A 20,877-nucleotide genomic window follows, 5' to 3' on the forward strand; every position below is an offset into this window, starting at 1 on the left:
CTTAAAAATGCTCAATCAAGAAATAGAAGATAACAATATTAATGCAGAAATTAATTGCTGTACTCTCTCTACTAATAATAGTTCTACTTCCAGGACTGCTGACCCACTTGAACAACTAATTATTGAAACTGAAGCTGTGGTTGCCATAGTCGAGGTTCAAAATGCAATAAATCAAGTAAAAAAGGGGACATACATCATTTCGATAACTTAGTATATCACTTAAATAGTAAACAACTAGAAAGTTACAGATGCATACAAAAAATCAGGTCATGAACTTCAACATGGAAATGGAATATGTGAATGTTGTACTTATTATCCTACATTACAATAGTTGAGTGGACAGGCAGGCAGGAACAGGTATAAACTTTCTTATTAAAGTAATTGCTGCTTATGCGCATCAAGTTACTACCTTCTTATCTTGTGTAGTTACTGCTCCTACTGGCTTTGCAGCACATAACATCAAAGGAATTACCTTACATTGTCTACTCTTACTACCTGTGAGGCATTGTAACAAACTGGAATGTTTAAAATTAAATACTCATAGATACAAAGATCTTCCTAGGGTCCTAACAAAATTAAAAGTTTTGATTGTAGGTAAAGTTAGTATGGTTTCAAACTCACCGTTGGCGTTTGTTCATCTTCCTATGCAGGAGGGATGTGCTGTTTGGAGGCAAACATTGAATTATGTTTGGAGACTTATTACAACTAACACCTGTAAAAGGTCAACTGATTTTCAACAAAATTTTGTAAGACTAAACCCAGAGTTATTTGAAAAGTATAGACAATGTCAACATTTGGTTGCATTTCACATCCACAGAATTTACACAAAATATGAAGCAAGCAAATGATGAAGATTATGACAAGATATTGAAAGACATTCACTTTGGCATTGTAACAAATGAAGCAAAGATTATGCTAAGGACACGAAATATACGAAAATTATTTCCTAACATTCATTCACCTGCACAAGTTCTGCATTAACATCTCTTAAAATCACAACTCATTGTTTGTTTAATGCCAACTGTAGAAAAATGTGCCCAGCTAAACTATCAAATGCTACATTCGGAAAACAAAATAATTGTGCATCTTCCTTTTAAAGATAAAGTGAAGAATAAGTAACTTAACACAAACTAAAAGTAAAACTTTAGCTAATAAATTACAAAAGATGGGAGAAAGTTTTCCAGCTATGTAAAAATTGTGTGATTTTACATTGAAAATTACATGTAGAAGAATGACGAGTAAATGGAGCCATGTGATTTGTAGTGGACTTTGTTATATATGGAAAACATCAAGACATGGAATTTATTGTGGTTAAATATTGACCACATTAAACGGCAAAACATATGTACCGATGTGCAGGAAGATTCTTCTGAAAGATTTATATATTTATTGAGAACAGTTTTCTCTTTATTTAGCTTAAGTGGTAACTAAACAAATTGCAATGACTAATCTATAGATTATGCTCTTGTTAACATTGGATCAACAGTATTCAATGAGGTTATGGCATATGTTGCTCTTTTTCAAGTTAAAAACCTTACATGACTGTATATTACAGATTTTGATAAGACAAGAATTATAGCAGACAGTAGCTGTATAACAGAATATTATAATTTGGACAACTAATTATTGAAACTGAAGCTGTGGTTGCCATAGTCGAGGTTCAAAATGCAATAAACCAAGTAATAAAGGGGACATACATCATTTCGATAACTTAGTATATCAATTAAATAGTGAACAACTAGAAAGTTACAAATGCATACAAAAAATCAATAGATCATGGACTTCAACATGGAAACAGATGCACTCCTCATTTTGGTCAATAGCTCATTTTGCTAAAACCCTAAAATGTCTTTTGAAAGAAAATTTTTAAATACACTACAATGACAAAAAAGAATTGGAAGTTCCTAAAAACCCCCCCAGAAAATCTAAAAGCAAGGAAATAACAGAACATCAGTGTCAAAATCAGAATGGTATACATTGCTACAGCAATATAATTGTTATGCATTTTTACCTACCATTTGTTAAAGAAATAACCCACCAGCATGTAGATCAATGTTTCTGCAAAATCGTGATAACACTTCATGAACAGATTATGTCAGACAAACATAAATGCCACTCTACCTGTGCCATACACAATATGGTCAATATGTGTAGAGGTGCTATTCAATTTTCTGTCAATGAACAACAAGATGCTCAAGAATTCTATATGACTGTTCTGAGAGTAATAGCTACCATAACTCACCCGCGTTATGACTTGTTCACTAAAAGCTACTCTTGGAAACATGAATGCTTCAATTGTCTACATTCAAGCTCCACTGCTACAAACATTGAAAGATTTGTACATCTACCAAAACCTGATTGCATATCAATTGCATTTAAGGATTTATTTTTCTAAAGTTGTGCAAAACAACGTATGTCTAAACTGTCAATCAGAACTTGTCTCCACACTTAATTTAATAATGGTAACCGAATATGTAATTTTTATGATTCGAAGATGTAGAGTCAATAAGAGTAAAATAAATGCTTCTATTTTAACCTTATTACTTCACAGATTTCTATTTCAGGATGCACCTATTGTACTAATGCCATCATTTTTCATCATGGAGCGATTGCAGCATCAGGACTCTGCACAATCTACTTAAAGAATAACACAGGTTGGACAGAATATAACAATAGTACTCTTACTTTTAATCACAGACTGCCTAAACATTTACAAGAGAATTACCTTTTATTTTACTTCAAGAGTTCTAAGTTATGATATTACGGTTGTTATAACGCAGAAATGGTACTTATGAGTTATAGTTAGATGATTTAGGATATGTCATTATGTGGCCTGGCATGAGTGATGACATTTGTAAAAATCTGCTCTAAGTGTTTTCACATACATCAAATTACTTAGTTAGATATATGAACAATTGGACATGAACAGCATCTATGGGATTTTTTTCACAATCCAGTTGATTTGTTTTTCCCCAGTGTTTCATGATGACTACTGCCATATGATCATGTTGAACTGTAAATGTTCTAAATTATGTGTAGTAGTCAACAGAAATGTTACTTATGTTCGAAAACACATACAAAGGAAAACAATAAGGGATTGGGTTTGTGTTAAATATATTGACTACAATCAGATATTACTGTAGTTGTTGTTACCTTATATGGTTAATATTAGTAGAAGTTCTTTATCTTTTCAGACATTTAGTTAGTTCTGAAAATAACTTTTTTCTACTTTATCTTTTTATGATTTTCTCTGGAAGTTTTTTTTAACAATGTCAACATGACCAACCAAAGCAATAATCTTAACAGGAGACAGGAGGAAAACAAGTAAAAAAAACAAGGGTGTGCAGGAGGACACTGTTGAGCCATGACAAGCTCCCGATGGATGGTCATATCCCTCTCATCTGCAACAATGGCAGTATGTCACTTGAGACAATATGTTGTTTTTCTGCCATATTGCTCCACAACCTCATGAGGCAAAAGATGTATTGCCACCACAGTACCAGAAGCAGGTACTGGTACTGATGTACTTTGTGTTGGTGAAGGGGCAGATGTAGCAGAAGAAGTAGAAGGTGCTACGTGAGAGACAGATGCAGCAGTTGGTGGTGGAGGTTGTGGGAGGTGTTGATTAACAGAAAAAGTGGCCGATGCCGATGCCGATTTTCCTGCTTTGGTCTCTTCTATCTCCTGCTGATACCTTCTTTCTGCACATGCCAAACTGGTGAAATCAATTGCCTGCAGGTTTTGTTTCATTTCTGTGGTAACAAAGTAGTACTATTTAATGTTGCCCAGGGTAATTACTTTGTTACATGTAGCAAGTTTAGCATTCACAGTTTTCCTTTAGGTGACGAAGAAAAAATTCCCGCACTCTTGTGTCCTTCAGTTACTTCCTCCGCACCACCTCTCCTTCCCCCATTACAACAGCACAGGATCATTTTCTCCAGCATTGCTGTTCTCTTAAACGTCAAAGGTGGCTTCTGAACAAACGTTTTTCCCATTTGCAAAGAGCACAAGCTTCACCGTTAAAGATATAGGACTAGATGTAGGTAATTTCTATTTACAGATTCCTATATACCAAATTTTACCGATTCGGTATTTATGAATCGGTAAATAGAATGTAGGTAAAAAATCGGTAAATGTTACCAATTCGGTAATATTCGTTATTACCGATTCAGTATTTACCGAATCGGTTATAAGGAATACCTTCCCATTCATTCCTATGGCCTAGAGGCCCATAGGAATGAATGGGAAGCCATTCACTATTACAGATTCAGTAATAGGGGAGCATATTCAAGGGTGGCAGGGTGTCACATTGATACCCTGTTGCACCCCTGATTCGGGCATGTGTGCACATGTGGCGCACATACATGCCCTAAGGGCATGTATGTCTGCCACATGGCACTTTTAAAATAGCACAAAATTGCTTTTTTAAAGGTATTCGTTATTTGCCACCAACTTGTAGTTGGTGGTAAATAATAAATCCTTTAACCAAAAATGCACTCACATTTCAGTGCTCCCTACATAGGATTTAAGGATTCTGTAATTTACCGATTCCTTAAATTAAGGAATCGGTAAAATACCGAATCCTTAAATCCAGACTTCTACATCACAAAGGGCTAAATACCGGTCAGTAACGGGAAATTTACCGATTTCCGGCCGTTACTGACCGGTATTTGCCCACCTACATCTAGCCCATAATTGGAACGTGATAAGGGGTATGCACTTCCTGTTTCCTACAATGGACAGAGTTCTAAGCCAATTAAATGATGTTTTACAAAAGTGAAAGTACCTCAGTAGTATCTCTATTCTATTGTGGTACCCGTATAGTTCACAAACACAACCTACAGTTTCAATACTAACACATATACCATTAAAAAACAAAAGTAGCTTTCAAACCCTAGATCGATAGTTTAAAAAAAGATTCTTTTGTGTAAATATCATTTAAAAATGTTACAGAAGTACTGGGAAGAACACCAACACGCAGACAGCTCTGACATACATAATGAACTTTGTAGTGCTTTGAAAGTATTCAGCATAATAAACAATATTATATGATTATAAATGTTCAAATTCAAAGAAAAAAGCAGAGGTTTGATTAGTTATAGTTAGAAACAATTAATTTATTATTTCTATATAACAATAATTTACCCTACACAAGCCTTAGAAATTAAAAGTTAGATTTATAACTTTAAGTGGTGTGAACTTGCTAGGCCGGCAAAAAATAACTATAACTTGGCTCTGTACCATGCACATTGTTCATTATGTATGTATGTATGTCATTATGTATCATTAATTAAGTCATTTCAGACAGCATGAGTGTTGTTATGAATACTATTATTTAACATACTATAAGTGATGTAATCTGCAAGGGTATAAGCAGTGCATGGGGAAGGTACGATTTATAGATAATGTTAAATAATCTTAAACCTTTGTTTTTTTATTGAATATATATCAAAAACACTAGAAATTCACTGACAAAACCAAAGGTTAAAGTACATTATATTTAAGTGTTGAAATAAGGTAAAAACGAACATTTAAAATTAATCAGTTATGTAATTTGAACTGTCTTCAGTGATGTCATAAATGATGTAATTTAGAATGCCATGTGTGATGTAATATGTGAGGTCATAAGCAGTGCATGGCAGGGGAGCAAGTTATAGTTAGCTCAGTATACTATAATGTGTGAATTTCTGAATTGTTTCTTTTTTTTTAAATGATAGTTTTTACCTTGTTTCAACACCTAACTATAATGTCAGATATACCCTTGTTTTTTCTATCAACGGCGCCCAGGTTCCTGAGTTTGGCACTTAAAAGCAGTCATAATTGGATTGCAGTAGACCCCTTACGCCCTTGAGCCCCAATGCCACTGCATTTGTTTGCAACACTGATTAGCTAGGTCCCTGATAGCTGCAAGATGTGACTTTAAAATAGCACAGCAATAAGCATTGGGGCCCAATACTTCCCCTCAATTAACCCTTCCCCCACATTCATCGATGGGTCTGGGAATCGATATGGTAGTGGATAACGGACTGCAGTTTGTGGGTAATATTGTCCTATTCTCTGATGTAGGCAAGGGTTGATGGCAGCTATTGCATCGTGGGAATTGTGGTATTGCATTGCTTCTTCTTAGCCACATGGTCTTACAGACTGCATAATAAAGCAGAAAAACTCTGCCCTGGACCCCTCTTTTGCTTATTAAAGCCAGCCATTTACCACAGAACACCAGCCTGTGGTGGTAATACTGGTGTTGGAAAGGGTGCCTAACAGTGCAGTGTACACCAGCATTGAGTGAGACGGATGATTATATATATGAGCAATGTAGGAACTGGGAAAGCACTACTGGGAGCAGAGCACAGAAGAAGCGATATAAATGTTTCCTTCAGTAAACTCCGTAATGCTGGTTGTGTTCAGGGTCGGACTGGCCTATATGGCAATCAGACATTGCACTATTAGCTGGTCTGGGAACCACACAACTATTTACACTACACATGCAGGATAACCTAAGAGTATCCACCCAAGTAGGACGTTTTTGTCTTTCCCTATTCATTCCCCCTGGTCCTTAACAAAACTGTGAGGGGTCCTCCTTTTACATTTTTCCAATTATACTCGGCTTGTTAGCTGAGGAGGGATACAACTTTTCTGCCATCCTAGCAGCTAGGTACATCAAGTTACCAACACACCATCACCCGAAAAAAATAATGGAAGGAATACGAACCTATAGTTTTTCGGAAGACCAATTTAATAAACTAATTAATGGTGCATCTAAAAGCACCACCACTGTCATAATTGATAAGTCAGAGGAAGAACAATATCAGAAACTCTGGAACCTGAAAAAGAAGGTAGTGAGGGCCGAACTCCACGCAGATTTTCTAGTACAATACTGTAAAAACGGGATCACCCCGAAAGGCCTCCAAGTTACAAACGAGCCAGGTATCTTTATTACAGATAAAAAATTTATAGAGAAATGGACCCTGGTGGCCAACCGATGCAGCCGGGACTGGATGCTCTTAATAATAGAGACAGCACATGAAGTCCTGGTTTTCGAGAGAAAGGAAATTAATTAGCTGGAAACAAAATTGCTAGAGAGTACAGCCCTAGAAGATGCTAAGGCAAAACTAGATGAGATCCAGAAGGATGTATCGGGTTATAATGAATACCTAGTTAAAAAGAAGAGTAACAAACTTAGGAAGGACATAGCGAATTATAATCCAGAGTTCGTTTATCCCTATCTTCAAAAGGATTTTTATGAACGCCCGAGGGAGCAATATCAACCTCGCAGACAGTGGCAAAATCAACCACGAAACTTCCCAAAAAGAAAAGTACGTTTCTTCGATACCTCCTACACGAGCTCAGACTCAGAGGGGGAACAAATGAACGAGAAGGCAAATAACGTGGAAAAAGAAACCAACATACACCAGGTTAGGGAAGGCCTTTCTTTTTTAGAGAAGCGCAATCAGAATTTTGGACAACCCAGAGGAAAGGGGAGAGGCCGTGGGAACTTCAATCCACAACCCCAAAACCCCATGTCCGAGAACCAGGAGTCAGAAGACCTGGGAATAAATAACATCCAAAAGGCAGCAGTGATCAATCTATCTGAACATCAGTTAACCCCAATAGAATTGAAACTATTAGAAAAAGGACTAGGTTATGCCCTCTGTTCTCCGATAGATAGATATGCACTAGAACTAGACTTACAAAACTTTTTCAGGAAAGTTAGACTGCAAATATTCTTTGAAGGAAAAGACAAACAATCTAAACCCAATAAGTCAGGTTTAAAAAATAAATCAACTTGGACCCCTACCCTAAGCATGGTACACAAAGATGTCGAAGCTTTTGAGAGATCAGTCGACAAAAGTGTAGACGATTTGTTAAAACATAAGAACTGGACATCTTTTAATTTAAGTAAAGAGGGAAAGGTGGCATTAAATTCATTGCAACAAAGCGAAGATTTAACTGTGAAACCAGCAGATAAAGGGGGAAGTATAGTTTTGATGAGTAGTACAGACTATAACATGAGGATGTACAAACTCCTTAATAACACTGACCACTACAAGAAATCTAACAGGGAGGAATGGCGCCTCTTAAAGGTAGAAATAGATAGGATGTTGAGATTAGCTAGAGACGAAGAGATAATCTGCGAGGAAGAATTTAAATTTTTACTCAACACAGACCCTACCATACCAGCTTTATATGGCCTACTTAAGGTCCACAAAGACATCAAGAATCCCCCAATGAGGCCAATAGTATCCAGTATTGGATCACTTACGGAACCCCTCAGTAAATACGTGGATGTGTTCCTACAGCCACTGGTGTGCCAACAAAAGGCTTATATAAAAGATACCACGGCTATGATAAAAAAGGTGGAAGGGCTTAGCTTCAATCCTGAAACACAAGTACTAGTGACTTTAGATATTGAAGCACTGTACATGAACATCCCCCAAGACAGCACAATTGGAATCATGGAGGAAATCCTTAGTGAAAATGGACAAGACTTGACAGATCACCAAGCATTCATAATAGACTGCATCACACTTGTCCTTAAGAATACCATCTTTCTTTTCAGAGAAGACCTCTATAGACAAATAAAGGGGACCAGCATGGGGGCCACATGCGCCCCAAGTCTGGCTTGTTTATATGTGTCAATGTTTGAAGAAAAACATATTTTTAACCCCACTGCCCCATTCTATGAGAACATCATGGAATGGGCCAGATACATAGACGACATCTTTTTCATCTGGTCAGGAGATAGAGAGACCCTAAATGAATTTTTGGAATGGCTTAACCTTGGAGATATCAATCTCAAATTCACCTCCCACACAAGTACCACACAACTCGAATTTTTAGACATTACCATCAAACACTCAGAAGGATACCTGAGCGTAGAGTTATACACTAAACCTACCGATAGGAACACTATGCTGCACTTCGACAGCAACCATCCCCCGTCACAAAAGAATAACATCCCGTTTGGGCAATTCCTTAGGCTTAGAAGGAACTGCACTACAATACAGGACTATGACAAACATGCTAGCAACCTTAAACAGAAATTCGTGGAGAGAGGATACCCGAGGAGAATGATAAGACACGCATATAAACGCGCAAAATATTATAATAGGGATTCCTTCTTTGAACCTAATGAACAAAAACTGAGAGAGCAGCAACCAATTATGTTTGTCACTAACTATACCCAAGTAAGCCATATGATTAAAAACATCATCTATAAAAATTGGCACTTAATAAGAGATAAAGCTGAAACCCCAATTCCCAAACCGATGTTCTCGTACCGTAGGAATAGGACGATCAGAAACTCCCTAGTTCATACGTATAGAGAAAACAATAAGAAAGCACAGACAAGTATCAACAACAACCCCTTACCAATGGGTACCTTTCCCTGTCTGGGCTGCACAAACTGTGCTAGCATTATCAAGGGCAGCAAAATATGTGCCAATGGTAAAACAACCAACATCAGAAGTTTTATGAATTGCAGGACCAAAAATATTGTATACTTGATCCAATGCCCATGCATGAAATCCTATGTAGGGGAAACCTCAAGAGAAGTGAGGGTCCGCCTAAATGAACACAGGTCGGCATTAAGAACTAATAAACCAGGAGCTCCTCTCACGGAACACTGGCGCACAGCCGGTCATCAAGTTGATGACCTCAGGTGGTGCGGTCTGGAGACCGTGACCGGGAGCATGAGAGGTGGTATGGAGGACAAAAGAAAACGTAGGGAGCAGTTCTACATGTCTACTTTAAATAGCGTGAGATGCGGTCTTAACTCTAGAGAAGACTGGGAAAAGCTAATAAAATGATTAGTGTAAAATGATTAGTGTACAACATAGGAAGACACATTAAATCGAAGGTGGATATGACCAAAGCATCACGGGCTACCCTTATTTTTGTCTTGTCTTGTCTTTCCCCATAAAATGACTAAAAGAATGTCTGTATATAAATCAAAGACAATGGCTGCAACACCTATATATACCTCCATATGAGGCTTGGTACACTTCTATTAATAACACATGCGGATGTACCAACTAGTTCCAGTGTGCTATCGGTAAATCTGGTATCTCTCACAATTGCGCTGTAAGGGGTAATGAGAACTTAATCGAGGCGCATACAACATATAGTAGTTCCCGTATTCCTTTGAATATAATATGAATAACGAGAAAATGTGATGATTAAAATTATAAAGATATCATGAAAGATTATTGAAAAAAAAGAACATAATAAAATAAAAAAAAGAAACTCGGCCTGATTGGGGCACCGGGGGACGCTATGACAACGCGTCTCTCGTTAAACCAATCACCGAATAGGAATGTTCACTTTCAGCAACCAATGAGAGCCATAGTGACTGCGTGAAGCCTAGTCACCATAACAACGCGTTTCACTATGAACCAGTGAACGCGCATGTGGGTAATAAGCCAAGACTTATCACTAAACCGGGAACGCTCCAGTGTGGATGCGTCCGGTTACCATGACGACATACGCCTGATTGGCTGCATTTGAGCCAATGAGGGGTATGGGCTCATCAATCCAATCAAAAGCCATGAGCTATTTATATGCCCAAAAGAGAAAGTGACTTTGTACTTCGACAGAAACGGCTGTTACGAAGCAAGGCGCTGTTACGGGACACGGAGCAGGGAGGCCGATTTTCATCTTTGCGGTAAGCAGCTGCTTAAATTCAGGAACACAGGCGGCAAGATGCTGCCATATGAGGGGCAGATTCTTCTAAAAACAAAATTGGAATACAGAATGATATAGATCAGGAGACACTAGTGTGTAAATAATGGAAAAATATCTGCTACTACAGAAATGGGGAAAAGTGTAGGGATAATGCTATAAGGCATAACCCAGAATAATTGGAAATATGGGCTGGCACAGTTATATTAAATGACTGATATCTCTGGCAAGTAATGGCCAAGATTATGACTTCCAGTTTATGTTAGCCATGTTTTGTATAATGGCATGAACCAGTAGACTCCAGTGTTTAAGAACTGTTGCTAAGAAGTAAAGATGGCATGGCACCTACACTAAGGCCTGAGTAGATTTCTTTGTTTTTCTCCTAAAAAATTTAGAAACAAGGACAGGACCGGGAGGGCATCCCCCAGGCTCCACATTTTCCTTTCGCCGTACTGGTGACCCAATTGAGAAAGGTCTCCGAGTTGCAACGATTGGCCAGTTACAAGGATCTATTGGTAAATTAGTAACATATGGAGGAATATAGCTACTGACTCAGTAGGTTAACCTAGGGTAACGTGTACCTTAATATTCACAGGACACATTCCCCCCATCGAGTAAACATACGGTGGCTCCACCTGACAGCGCATCATCTTTTAAGAACTTAATCAATGTAGGTATATGTCCTGAATTACTAAAAAGATATATCAATAATGCGACGAAGGAGAATCTAGTAGTAAAAATTCCCTTCTTTTGTTTACAGAATTTTTTTTTAAAATGTTTCTCAAATGCTCCTGAATTCAAAGACAAGGGCATTGAATACGGAAGAGATTTAATTTATCCCACTCTCCCGAAAGGTATGTGTAAAACAAATCTAGTTCGACACCCAAATAGGTACAAGAACTAAAGGTGTAATCCTACACATATTTCTTGTCTCTATTTATCACAGAGACTGCTGAGACCGGAAGGACCAGCCTACTTTATTTTTTTTAAAATCCCACTGAAAATTGATGAATCATTCAACAGAGTTTTTTCTTCACGAAAAAATACCCACACATAAAAGGTATGGGAAGAATACTTTAACGTTTGTCCAAATGGGCAATCCTTTGAGAAGGGAGTACACATAATGACAGTGGACCAACGGTCCAAGGGAGAGGTAAACACATATAGGAATCTTGTATTATTGTAAAGAAAAATGCTAACTTTTGCTAAAAATTTAAGTAATGTTTTAGACTGTATGGCCAACACTGTGTAAAAGATTGGAGGTCATTGATATAAAAAAAATAGGATAGGCTCATGTGCATGAACTTCTATGTGCCCAAAACTGTGGGATGTATGGTAACTTTGTGTCTCTTTGAAACCTAGAATCAGTCCTGAGGAAGGTGTACCACAAAACAAGCCGAAACGCCGCGTCGACTACTTTAAGATTCTTTGTTTTAATTAAAATTGTTTTATATGTTTTATATAAATTGTTATGATAATGACTTTTTTCATGTGTTTTTAATTGCCGTATGAACTTGTATATACTTAATAAGAGAATAAAATTGTACATTGTTTACCATATTACATTTTGTCATGAGCCTCAATAGCTAATAATACCAGTAGCGCTAAAACCACATACTTTTGCTCTGTGCATTGATTTAATTTAAAGAAGTTTATGTTGCTGCCAGTACTACGTACGGACTTTTTGTAACTTTGCCTCTTCCGCTGCAAGACAGCCTGTCTGGGAACCACACAACTATTTACACTACACATGCAGGATAACCTAAGAGTATCCACCCAAGTAGGACGTTTTTGTCTTTTCATATATGGCAATCAGACATTGCACTATTAGCTGGTCTGACAGGTGAGTGTGTGGACCTTTTTGTGGCTGTTTGCGGACCAGTGTTTTTGTCTACTGGGCTGTTTTTTCCTTTTGATTTCTCTAGTAGAAAAACAAGAATTGCCAAAGCAAGCTCAAATCCATGCAGTCTTCTATACCTTGCCTAACACTTTTACTGTGTGTATTTAAAATTTCAACACTGCCTCAATTTGCAATCATAGAACGCATTTTGAGCTTTTTAATTCACTAATGTGGGATACTAATGTTTTAGTGTCCAGGTCTATTTTTTGTCCCAGTCAGACCTTGGTCTGGTTGTGTGCTTCTTTTGACTTTCAGAGCATACCGCCAGGGCAGTGTGAGCTCATATAGAGTTTTTCTATTCCTGAGCTGCTGTTTGGGGTTTTATTTCGGTCTTGAAGTTTCATATTGATGAAATCAGAGATGTGGTGGGAGGGAAGGGGATCAAGCTGGTACAGAGAAGGCTCCAGCAGGAGTCCATTGTATTCTGTTGCTTTGATATATGGACTCAGTAGTGTACTTAGGTATAATAATTAATGCTCAGCCAAGGGATATCATTAAAGATAATTTCGCACCGCTATTGGAAAAGATGAAACAAGATCTAAAAAGGATAGATACACTCCACTTGTCAGTAATAGGCAGGGCCAACGTTATCAAAATGACAATGTTCCCGAAAATTCTATATAAATTTAGATCTATTCCCTTTAAAATAGATGATACACTGATCAAGGAAATGGAGGCTATTTTTATGAATTTTGTCTGGCAATATGGCAAGGTGAGGAGATCAAGCAAATTAATGTCTCTTCCTCAGGAAAGGGGTGGGCTGGGAATACCAAACCTTAAGTTTTATAACTGGTCTTGTCTTCTCACAGAAATGGCTGTACTCTTTTTTCCAGACGACTTTAAGCATAGTCAGGGAGATATTCCTTCTATTTTTCAGCTGGCCCTTGGGAGGGAAGCATATGGTGCACTGTTGAGGAAATATGATAAACGCTATTTTAAGGCATCAGGGTATAAAATATTGGAAGACGTCTGGGGGTTATGGTCTTCTGTACAGAAAAATAAGGCCATTCCAAGGTATAATCAACATACTTTACTTTGGAATTCAGGATTATTCCCGCATCTAAGTAGTGATGGTCCCTGGAGACATTGGGAAAGACAGGGAATCACCACACTAGGTCAAGTAATGATAAAAGATGCATGTAGGCCTCTTGAACTCTTGAGGTCACGCTATTCACTTCAAGGGTGTCAAGAGCTCAAGTATATGCAGGTGGTTAACACAATAAAATCAAAAAGACCCTGTATAAATATATCCAAAAGACGTGCATTACTAGATTACATGAAGGGGGGGGCTGTAGAATCAGTGAAATATACAGGACATTTATGGAAGCGCTCCCTGATGATATGGTCAAGACAGAGACAGCTTGGGCTTCAAAACTGGGGGATCCAGATATTGATTTGGATAGAGCCATTCTAATGGATAAAAGGTTCTTGTGATCCTCAAACCTAAGAGCACAGCACTTTAAGACCCTTTTTAATCTATATTACACACCGGCGAAATTATATGATTGGGGTAAGAGGGCAGATAATAACTGCCCTAGGTGTGGGAACGGGCCAGCTGACGTTGTACATATGTTCTGTAGCTGCGAAAAACTAGGCCCCATCAAAAAGGATATCGAAGGGTTTTTAGAGGGGCTGCTAGCTGTCAAAATAGACCTATCCCCGACACTTTTAATAATTGGTTGTGATGCTAAACTGGATTGAGGCGCTTGTTTTTATATCAGTAGCAGTTTTTAGAATACTAATTGCTGCTGTTTGGAAGGATGTCGAGGCCCCAACCTTTCAAATGTGGATTTGCAGGATGCTAGGGATTCACAATATCGAGTCAGAACTGTATGCTTTAAAGGGATTTAAATCTAGGGAAATGGGGCTACGGATCTGGGCACCAGTGGCTACATGGAGGTTGTCCAGGTGCGGGGCCTCATAATGTTCTTTATGTCCTTGACTCTTCACGACCATCTTTCTTTTAATCTATGTCTTGTTGTATATATTGCCTTTTTCTTGCTACATCAATTGTTCCTGTCTTTACATTATGTATATTTATTTCAATATTTATATATATTGTCGTGTATAGTGTATACTATGTTGCCATGAACTTTCAATAAAAATTTTTTAAAAAAAAAGTATTCTGTTGCTTTGTCTTTGAAAAACACACATTTTTTCCATAGTCTTCAAATGTTTTTTTTCTCTTCTGTTTTGATTGGATTTGTGACACTTCCCACCAGTAGATGGCAGATGAAGGCACGCATAAGGCACCATAAACCCAGATTAAACATGATACTTCTCTTGCTATTTCTGAAAAACTCATTTTTTACAAACATAATGACCTCAAGCACACTATATCACTATGATAAAATAAAGAAAACTTAACTAGCCTCTGCTGCATTGACCAACACGTCTTTTCACTTGCTTGCTGGTGTCAGACCATCATTTGACACACCATCTAGAGGCAAACTTGAGACAATGGAACTACTTTATTTGTGCACCAGCACAATGTATACCTAATCCAATGCTGTACTCAAGATAACCAACACGTGGGCAGATCCAAAGCCTATCCCACAGAAGTCCTTCTTTTTCTGGTGATCACGTAAGATCAGATGATAGCTGCGCTGTCAAGCCAGATCTAAAAAGGAGCACTTAATTTCAAATGGATATTATGGATTTTAGATTGAATCATCTTATTATAACCTAAGGTCAATAAGCCATCTCTGATATGTTTGTGAGGTGGATACTAATGCAAATACACATATAATTCTGTAGTAGATGTTATACATTCAGCAATGGTTATCTCTGCCCGAATCACAGAGTAACAATGCCTCATGTTTCTAACATATAGTATATATATATAGTTTCGGGAAAGTTCCCTTCCTCTGTGTCTAACTGTAACGCGCTGCGCGGCGCCATTTTGAAACCAAATTTGAATGGTTGAAACAAAAGAGGGACATTGCGCGCTAAGACAATTCATGGGCGCCATGTTGTAAATACAATTCGCAATTCAATGTTGGGCCTTCTAAGCAACCATACAAATACATCAACTGTGTGGTTGTTTTCTGCCCCCATATCATGGTGAAACACTGACGATATCGTCCTGTTATATGTAATCTTGCCGTAGATCGGCAATGGCAACCCACCTAGGTTGCCTCCCCCCTCCCCATGGACTCTTTAACAATGTCAATTAATCCATACAACTTTTCCTCATCCAAAACCAAAAATCTATACAGATTCATTCCATATTCACATTTTCAAAATGCATAATTCCATACATGAACTCAAATTCATATTACATGATTTTTCATTAACGCCCTCTCCCCCCACAACCTTGATTTTTTAAAAGGAATGTACATGTATCAAAATTCCAGAGATCCATGTACAATCCACAATATACAGTCTACAATTATACCTCACAAAGACAGTTCATACTTTTAAAATGCCTACTCTGGATGATCACAAATTCATCTTCCAGATGTACCGCTAATTCCTCCCCACAGTTGAGTCCCCCATGGGCCTTGGTTTATAAATCTACTATGTAGCGGGATTCCAGCCTTCTAAGCTTCTGTATCCTGTCCTCCTCTCTGATTTTCTGGTACCTGATCTAAACAAAAGTACTGGAGGAGATTTCTGTCACTTTTGCGCTTGATCGCAAAATGTCGAGCAACTGGTTAAATGAAATCCTTCTTCACTATCGCCCGCATGTGCTCGAGAATTCTTAGTTTGCCCGGGTTGATGGTGCTTCCCACATAATTCAAATTGCAGGAGCATCTCAAACAGTACACTGCAAAGGTGGTGTGACAAGACATGAACTTGGTAATCCTTCTGCCTCCCTTATGTCCCTTCACCGGGTATGTTAACATTCTTTTGCTATTGGCGCAGGCTTTACATCTTCCACAAGGGAAGAATCCCCTTGCCTCCTGCAATGTACCAGTTTTTTTCACAACTGGATCCAAGTGGCTGTGTACCAGTTGGTCCCGAAGTGACCTTGCTTTTCTGAATGTTATTAAGGGAGCAGGTGGTACATCAGAGCCAATAATACTATCTGTCCTCAAGATGTGCCACTTTTTTCTCATGACGAACCTTAACCAATCGGAATCAAGAGAAAAAGTGGTTATTAGCCTGAATCTACCATCTTCCTGATTCAATTTCTGTTTTTCGTCAAATAATGCCTCCCTCGGTAGTTGTTCCACCCTTTGGAGTGCATTCTTGAGAAGTGAGGCTTTGTAACCCCTCGCTGAGAATCTCTCGACACTATCTTTTGCTGCCTCAGTGAAATCACTCTCCATCGAACAATTGCGCCTGAGTCTGAGAAATTCCCCATAGGGGATGCTGTTAATTAGATTGCGGGGATGGCTACTTGACGCATGTAGCGTACTGTTCCCAGCATTTGGCTTCCGATAAAGAGATGTCTTTATTTTGCCATTGTATATCTCAACACTCAGGTCCAGGTAGCTTGCTGCCACTAAGCTAACTTGTTTACAACAAGGGGTGGTGATGGACAGAGTCTCTGAATTAAGCAGAGTACTCTCACCCAGTCAAGAGATCAGGGCTAGATCCAACACCGTTTTTTAGCTCATTGCACCATCCCAGTTTCAGAACCTGGCTGTATGCAAATTAGTCTGTCCCTGGCCCAGTGCATCATGGGAACAGGGCAGACCAGACTACAAAAGCCAATTCTTACACTGGGAAGGAAACAAGCTTCCGGGGACCGGTTTCTGCCATTTCAGGCGTCTTCGGCCCGGCTTGCTTGAATCCTGATGGTGCAATGAGCAAGGGACTCACATCTGAGTATACCCTTCCACGCTTAGGGTGGACAAAATTATTTACAACAAGGGGTGGTGATGGACAGAGTCTCTGAATTAAGCAGAGTACTCTCACCCAGTCAAGAGATCAGGGCTAGATCCAACACTGTTTTTTAGCTCATTGCACCATCCCAGTTTCAGAACCTGGCTGTATGCAAATTAGTCTGTCCCTGGCCCAGTGCATCATGGGAACAGGGCAGACCAGACTACAAAAGCCAATTCTTACACTGGGAAGGAAACAAGCTTCCGGGGACCGGTTTCTGCCATTTCAGGCGTCTTCGGCCCAGCTTGCTTGAATCCTGATGGTGCAATGAGCAAGGGACTCACATCTGAGTATACCCTTCCACGCTTAGGGTGGACAAAATTATTTACAACAAGGGGTGGTGATGGACAGAGTCTCTGAATTAAGCAGAGTACTCTCACCCAGTCAAGAGATCAGGGCTAGATCCAACACCGTTTTTTAGCTCATTGCACCATCCCAGTTTCAGAACCTGGCTGTATGCAAATTAGTCTGTCCCTGGCCCAGTGCATCATGGGAACAGGGCAGACCAGACTACAAAAGCCAATTCTTACACTGGGAAGGAAACAAGCTTCCGGGGACCGGTTTCTGCCATTTCAGGCGTCTTCGGCCCGGCTTGCTTGAATCCTGATGGTGCAATGAGCAAGGGACTCACATCTGAGTATACCCTTCCACGCTTAGGGTGGACAAAATTATTTACAACAAGGGGTGGTGATGGACAGAGTCTCTGAATTAAGCAGAGTACTCTCACCCAGTCAAGAGATCAGGGCTAGATCCAACACCGTTTTTTAGCTCATTGCACCATCCCAGTTTCAGAACCTGGCTGTATGCAAATTAGTCTGTCCCTGGCCCAGTGCATCATGGGAACAGGGCAGACCAGACTACAAAAGCCAATTCTTACACTGGGAAGGAAACAAGCTTCCGGGGACCGGTTTCTGCCATTTCAGGCGTCTTCGGCCCGGCTTGCTTGAATCCTGATGGTGCAATGAGCAAGGGACTCACATCTGAGTATACCCTTCCACGCTTAGGGTGGACAAAATTATTTACAACAAGGGGTGGTGATGGACATAGTCTCTGAATTAAGCAGAGTACTCTCACCCAGTCAAGAGATCAGGGCTAGATCCAACACCGTTTTTTAGCTCATTGCACCATCCCAGTTTCAGAACCTGGCTGTATGCAAATTAGTCTGTCCCTGGCACCAGTGCATCATGGGAACAGGGCAGACCAGACTACAAAAGCCAATTCTTACACTGGGAAGGAAACAAGCTTCCGGGGACCGGTTTCTGCCATTTCAGGCGTCTTCGGCCCGGCTTGCTTGAATCCTGATGGTGCAATGAGCAAGGGACTCACATCTGAGTATACCCTTCCACGCTTAGGGTGGACAAAATTATTTACAACAAGGGGTGGTGATGGACAGAGTCTCTGAATTAATTCTGATTCAAGCAAGCCGGGCCGAAGACGGCTGTAATGCCAGAAACCGGTCCCCGGAAGCTTGTTTCCTTCCCAGTGTAAGAATTGGCTTTTGTAGTTTGGTTTGCCCTGTTCCCATCATGCACTGGGACAGGAACAGACTAATTTGCATACAGCCAGGTTCTGAAACTGGGATGGTGCAATGAGCTAAAAAACGGTGTTGGATCTAGCCCTGATCTCTTGACTGGGTGAGAGTATTCTGCTTAATTCAGAGACTCTGTCCCTCACCACCCCTTGTTGTAAATAATTTTGTCCACCCTAAGCGTGGAAGGGTATACTCAGACATGAGTCCCTTGCTCATTGCACCATCAGGATTCAAGCAAGCCGGGCCGAAGACGGCTGTAATGCCAGAAACCGGTCCCCGGAAACTTGTTTCCTTCCCAGTGTAAGAATTGGCTTTTGTAGTTTGGTTTGCCCTGTTCCCATCATGCACTGGGACAGGAACAGACTAATTTGCATACAGCCAGGTTCTGAAACTGGGATGGTGCAATGAGCTAAAAAACGGTGTTGGATCTAGCCCTGATCTCTTGACTGGGTGAGAGTATTCTGCTTAATTCAGAGACTCTGTCCCTCACCACCCCTTGTTGTAAATAATTTTGTCCACCCTAAGCGTGGAAGGGTATACTCAGACATGAGTCCCTTGCTCATTGCACCATCAGGATTCAAGCAAGCCGGGCCGAAGACGGCTGTAATGCCAGAAACCGGTCCCCGGAAGCTTGTTTCCTTCCCAGTGTAAGAATTGGCTTTTGTAGTTTGGTTTGCCCTGTTCCCATCATGCACTGGGACAGGAACAGACTAATTTGCATACAGCCAGGTTCTGAAACTGGGATGGTGCAATGAGCTAAAAAACGGTGTTGGATCTAGCCCTGATCTCTTGACTGGGTGAGAGTATTCTGCTTAATTCAGAGACTCTGTCCCTCACCACCCCTTGTTGTAAATAATTTTGTCCACCCTAAGCGTGGAAGGGTATACTCAGACATGAGTCCCTTGCTCATTGCACCATCAGGATTCAAGCAAGCCGGGCCGAAGACGGCTGTAATGCCAGAAACCGGTCCCCGGAAGCTTGTTTCCTTCCCAGTGTAAGAATTGGCTTTTGTAGTTTGGTTTGCCCTGTTCCCATCATGCACTGGGACAGGAACAGACTAATTTGCATACAGCCAGGTTCTGAAACTGGGATGGTGCAATGAGCTAAAAAACGGTGTTGGATCTAGCCCTGATCTCTTGACTGGGTGAGAGTATTCTGCTTAATTCAGAGACTCTGTCCCTCACCACCCCTTGTTGTAAATAATTTTGTCCACCCTAAGCGTGGAAGGGTATACTCAGACATGAGTCCCTTGCTCATTGCACCATCAGGATTCAAGCAAGCCGGGCCGAAGACGGCTGTAATGCCAGAAACCGGTCCCCGGAAGCTTGTTTCCTTCCCAGTGTAAGAATTGGCTTTTGTAGTTTGGTTTGCCCTGTTCCCATCATGCACTGCGACAGGAACAGACTAATTTGCATACAGCCAGGTTCTGAAACTGGGATGGTGCAATGAGCTAAAAAACGGTGTTGGATCTAGCCCTGATCTCTTGACTGGGTGAGAGTATTCTGCTTAATTCAGAGACTCTGTCCCTCACCACCCCTTGTTGTAAATAATTTTGTCCACCCTAAGCGTGGAAGGGTATACTCAGACATGAGTCCCTTGCTCATTGCACCATCAGGATTCAAGCAAGCCGGGCCGAAGACGGCTGTAATGCCAGAAACCGCTCCCCGGAAGCTTGTTTCCTTCCCAGTGTAAGAATTGGCTTTTGTGGTTTGGTCTGCCCTGTTCCCATCATGCACTGGGACAGGAACAGACTAATTTGCATACAGCCAGGTTCTGAAACTGGGATGGTGCAATGAGCTAAAAAACGGTGTTGGATATAGCCCTGATCTCTTGACTGGGTGAGAGTATTCTGCTTAATTCAGAGACTCTGTCCCTCACCACCCCTTGTTGTAAATAATTTTGTCCACCTTAAGCGTGGAAGGGTATACTCAGA

General features: G+C 40.1%; 1 long non-coding RNA gene across 1 annotated transcript in view; it reads right to left on the bottom strand.

Moving 5' to 3' along the window:
* Window positions 1–3,382: 3,382 nt before the first annotated feature.
* LOC144771574 (uncharacterized) overlaps window positions 3,383–20,877 on the bottom strand; it is a 280,409-nt gene continuing 262,914 nt past the window's right edge. Inside the window, exon 4 of the long non-coding RNA XR_013599359.1 lies at window positions 3,383–3,752. This is a non-coding gene — a long non-coding RNA (uncharacterized LOC144771574). The remainder of the gene's footprint in view (window positions 3,753–20,877) is intronic.

Source organism: Lissotriton helveticus, chromosome 8, assembly GCF_964261635.1.
Source record: "Lissotriton helveticus chromosome 8, aLisHel1.1, whole genome shotgun sequence".
Lineage (NCBI taxonomy): Eukaryota > Metazoa > Chordata > Amphibia > Caudata > Salamandridae > Lissotriton > Lissotriton helveticus.